Source organism: Drosophila yakuba, chromosome X (genome assembly GCF_016746365.2).
Source record: "Drosophila yakuba strain Tai18E2 chromosome X, Prin_Dyak_Tai18E2_2.1, whole genome shotgun sequence".
NCBI lineage: Eukaryota > Metazoa > Arthropoda > Insecta > Diptera > Drosophilidae > Drosophila > Drosophila yakuba.
Window position 1 is genome coordinate 22697681 of NC_052526.2, and position 5702 is coordinate 22703382.

The window sequence follows — 5702 nt, forward strand, 5'->3', positions numbered from 1 at the left end:
TGAAAAAGTGGTAGAAATATACCCATGATAGGTAGTCGAAGTTATCCCTCGCTTTATCTAGTTAAATATAGTGCTCTATTTTGTGTTGCTGCTTGACAGAACGCACTGCGTGCTGATTTCAGTTTTCACTCCACTTTAGTTTTTAGTATGGTAATAAGCAATTAGCATAGGAAAACAAAATCATGGCAGACCAAAACGTTTCCACTCAATTTAGTTTTTTGGTTAAGTTTGCGAGCGCACCTCCGACTGAGCAATTATGCAGTGGCGGGTGCCGAGGGGTGATACACTGAAAACACTGACGTGCCCCTTCTACACACACCATTTTACAATTCCTATTTCCATTTTAGCCAAGTAGTGTGCACTTGCAATTTGAGATTTTTAGAGTGAAAAAGTAACCGAGCCTATTAGTGTATATTTTTTTGATCAGCATCTAATTCGATTTCACTTGCGCAGCTTAAGCTTTAATCGGTTGCTAACATGATTGGTTTCTCTCAGTGTACGCATAGCTAGCCATTAGCTGTGCGCTGCTTGGTATTCCGCAGTATGCGGGCCACTTGTGGGGGTGGGGACTGTTTCGGGGGAGTGGCGCTTGGCAGGTAAAAATAAAGGTAAACATACAGGTGCGCCCGCGTCTTTCCGCAAAAGTTTCGCCCCCAGCGAAAGTTCTAAAAGACTAGAGAGTGTGACCCCTTTTTCTACGTTTTATTTTTTGGTCTCGCCAATGTATGCAAATGCAAATAGAGTGCCAAGAAAGCCCAGCCAAATAAACAGGCCGACTGACTGCAATTTATTCAGCCACGTATAACAATTTTTATAAAACACATCGGTCTGTATATATGTATGTATCTATATATGTACGTCTGTCCGTCGGTCCATCTGTCCGTGCATCTGTCCGTTCATCTGTCCGTTCATCTGTCCGTTCATCTGTCCGTTCATCTGTCCGTTCATCTGTCCGTTCATCTGTCCGCTCATCTGTCCGCATGAGCATTGAGACGTAAAGGAATACAATCAACATGAGTTAAAAAGTTGGTTTATCTAGTGATTCTTTTTGGGCAACACAACATTCCAACAAAATATTACATAGCCAAGTAAGCCCTATTAAATAAGCATTATTGCACGCCCAGTTAATATATGTACAGTGAGTAAAAAATGTACACTAGCTAGTTGGTTGTCTAACGAATGTATTTGTCGAGCAAATGCAAAAATTGGCATGGCCCACCATTCCGCAACCATGTTGCTTGGTGTATTTCTTTAAATTTAATTTTCGAATTTTTTTTTCATCTATTTACCACTGAATATTCATGGAAACGAGCGTGGCGGAGGCAGCCCCCCAATTATTTGCATAATAGAAAATGTTTAAGCTCGTTTGGTGGCTCATTTCTTGGCTGCTGGCAGAATCGACGCGATCTCAGATCGGCGGGGAAAGAGTCACCCGGTGTTCGACATGTTGTTCACTTTCTTTTTCACTTCACCTCGGACCCAGCCAGAAATGCTTTTTCTCCTGTCTTTCTTTCTCGATTTGAAATGGACAGAGTTGCCAAAGCAGGGAGATGATGCTGACGACTGTCTACGGAGGTGTTGCATGGAAAATATTGATGTGCGCGTGCAGATTGAAAGACAATTTGACCAACTTCGAATGCTTTTAAAAAAAGTTCGCTGGCAGTCATAGGTATGAGTGGTGTTTAGGGAGCTACAGCCATCCTCTTGACCACTTGTTTGATTCGCCTTTCGAAAGGGGACTCATTAATCATGTGTCCAATGAGCCGGAGCTGTGCATTATTTGATCCCACCTGAAGCTAATTACGCACCGTGGCAGTGGTGGGTCAAAGGGCAGGGCGGAGGAGGTGGCCGAGGAATGGACTTTGCCAATCGCGCATACGCCCCGCCTGACAACCTGACAAGTGAAAGATACCGAGATGCGAACGGAAGGAAAAAAGTCGTTAACTGGCGACGTTTTCGAAATTAATGTACCTCTCTCTCCCTTCGCCGCCTTAAAAATCTTTTTGAAAGAATTCCAAAATCCAATGGAGAGTGAAAGCAGCCGGCAAAATGTGCGAGTTTCGTTTGGTCTTTCGCCGGAGCCCCCAAATAAAAAATCCGAACAACTCCCAAAGATCATTGACTGTCGCTGTATCTGTGTAATTTTCGTATCTCTGAATGTTCATATCCGTGTGATTTTTTCCACCTGTGTGTGGGATTGAGCTGTGCCAGTGTGTGTACCACACTTGCTGCGTGTTTTCATTTTTGGGCTTGGCCCGATCGGCAATCAAAGTAGTGAACTCGTTTTTTAGTCGCCCTAGACTTATTGAATGTCTGGTTAACAGGTAGGGGGAATTCGTCGGATCGTGTGGGCTTATGGTGTGCACTAACCCACTGCGATTTGTTAGTAACTGCAGTTATGTGTTGTTGGAAAAGTATTCTTCTATGGCCGAATATAATTTTAGTTGAATAGCCCTATTTTGGGGGTCCATAAATTGGGACCCGCCCTCCGCAAATTATTATTTTCTCAACAAACATTCATAAATTCCTATTTTATTTACTGCACTTTTTCACAGCTCAATTCTCCTCAGTGCTGGCTGTTTAGTTATCCAAAAGTTCGTCGACATATGTGTATATATAGGCACCTCAATCCGCCGATATGCGCATGCATTTATGGATATCTATTCTGCTTATCATAAAGTTGCCTTTCGCAATGTGATCAGCGATTTATGAGCACGCCGCCAAATGGAAAAGAAAACGAAAGACTTAAGACACAAACGTGTCGCAGCAGTGGCTGCAACTGAAACTGCAGCAGGCAGCAACAAGCAAAAAGCAAGCAGTAGCAGGTTGTAACTTACATAAAGCAAGTGCCAGAAGTAACAAAAGCCAAAATAAAGAAAAATCAGAAAAAAGCAGCAAACAAGTGGAAAACCAGTCATGAAGCTGCCGGCCAGGAGTTTTTGTGCAATTGACTAAGTATTTCTTGTCTCATGTCTTTTTCTTTTACCACTTGCGAAGAATAAGTTTTTAAAACTGCACTTTCGCGCCAGCTTTAAAACGACGGGGGAGTCAAGTCGACTTTTTTCGGCTTTTACGTTTTTTCCGTCTGATACTTAAAAATGGCTTACTTTTGCTTTTATTTTTGGTGGGTTTGATGTCAACCTGATTAGCAGATCCTTGATTTTTCTGCTTAAATACCACACACTGATAAAAATTTAACACTGTTAGCAAAGTCTTATTTACATAGTTATATACAGTAAGATATTTCAGTTACATTTTAAAATTCAGTAAACGAGCTGTAATTTTAAAACACACAAAATAAAAAAATGTTGTCACTGATATAATTTCATCTTGACCGATGAAAAACTAAAAGCGGATTCTTCTGCAATATCAACATTTTAATAATATTGTTTGCCTTAGAACATTGCCACGCCCACACTTGTGAAAATGTTTCCAGTAATAACTTGCTTATTTTGTAATCCTTCTCGTAGTCCATCAATCTGGGTAATCCTGGGGCATCTTCTTTTGCGACTCCGATGCTGTGACTCTGGTTGTTGCTGCTGTCTTTCATATAACGCGAGTTGAACGCTCTATTTACTATAAGACACTTTTCTTAAGACCAGTTGAGGTGTCTGTCTGCTTTGCGCGCCAAAAGGTGATCAAAATGTTTATTTGCACACTCAAATGGTAGTCGCTTCTTCTTTTGGCTTATTTTTTATGGCCTATAATTTCGTATTATATTTTTTGTAGCCTTTTGTTTATGGATCTGTTGCCTTTCTTGTGGGCTGCTGCCGCCGTTAAGCACTTGCAATGCAACCGTTACACGCCTTTTCCAGTTTACAAAACGTATACTCGTATATTTTTCTTTGCCATTCCAGAAACGCGAAGGCAGTTATGTAACAGCAATAGGCTAAAATACATGTATGTAAAAGCCAAAGCCAAAACCAAAAAAGATTCTCCAGTCACGTTTCACTCGGCAAGTGTAAAAAAAAACCAATAAAACTCATTTTTTAATCCAACACAAGGCAACAGCATTGAATTCTTTTATATGCGATTTCAATTAGCATAAAGTACACATTACAGCAACCACAATGGCGGAGAACAAGTTTTCAACTTCACTTTCGGTTGTGTGCCCAGAATCATCAAATGAAGACGCCAAATCAACATGGCCATGATCACAATCACCAACGATCACCATTAACTCTGTTTAAAACTTCGTGCCTCGATTAATCATCATTCCCTAATGTGCGGCCTAATTGAAAAGCAATGTAGATCAATGTACGTACCTGAATTGAAGATTTTCAGAGTGTTAGAAGTGCATTTGCCTTTATTCTTTTTCATTCAACGTTTCCGATATTGAAGAAGCTGCAGCGCGGCAAGTGTCCCAAAAACATGCGTATTAAAATCGAAGGGGAGTGGAAATCTTATATTTCTTTATTTGAGAATGGTACATTAAATAAATAATAAATAATCGCTAGGAATAAATATTTGAACTAGACTGGTTTTATACATAATGCATTTTTTATTAGTAATTTACGTCACAAATCACTAGACATGTCTTTAATGTACTGATTTATATTGGCGATGCTTAATCGGTATATAACTATCTATGTATGTACATCCATGGGTGGGGTTACTATTTTCACCGCGTTCTCATTATTTCGGTGATAATTTTCTTATCCGATTTTCTACCTGACTTTTCGCTCAGAAATCACTCTCAATTTTGTTCGCCTGTCGTAGAGTGCCTCCGTGACGTCAGCAAAATTTTCCTTTTGTCTGCAGCTGCAGTTGAAGAGCAGGTTGAAGGCGCAAATTGAAATTGATTATAATTGAACGGCGGTTACCAGGTTGAAGATGCTGGCAGAAAGTTCAATATTCGAAAGTTCGTTGTTGTTGCTGCGCCTGCGCAAGCTCATTACCGTTTGTTGTTTCTTGTCGGCACTTCTTTAAACGCAGATTTACGCGAACAGGTTGTAAAACTGTCCGAACAGTGATGCCGGTGGCTTTTCTTAGGTTTTCCTGCCAAATCTGGCTATGGCAATATCTGCAAGAAATTCCATTTAAAGTTTGTTTTCCAATTTTTCCGGCGGCGGTATTCAGAAAAATGTACTCATTCAGTACGCTTTATTAAAATATTTACTTCTGTACTCGGCTATTTTCCAGTTAAGCGTGCCTAATGAGAACATTTTATATAGGGTTTAAAGTCAAGCGAAAAATCATTTCTCGTCACCAAAGTTGAAAATACAATCTTTACTTCGACAAAAGTTTTTGTTTGATATTTTCCCTACCCTTATGATGAATATCGACGTTTATATCTTATATACAAACATACATATGTATGTATACATACATACGTATGTGTAGCCTCTTCAAGGAAGACTTTATTAACACGTGACATGAGGTGTTTTAAATTCAAGTACTTCCGATCTATATAGTTAACAATACATGTATTCCTTCATCTGCAATGGATAAGAAAGTAAGGTATCCCTCGTGGAAGTCTTCTTCCATACGGTACTTCTTCTTCTTACTGTACATACGTACACGTGTGTGTGTGTACAACATGTGTAGCTACTTATTTTAGGGCCTAGCCATGGACGGCAGCCGCTGCAACAACAATGTGGTGGCATACTAAAAGTTAAAGCTCCGCTTTGCCAGCTTTTCGGGCAGCGACGCCGACTGAGAAAGGCGGCGGTTGAAGGCGCGATCAACTTGGTTTCAGTTAG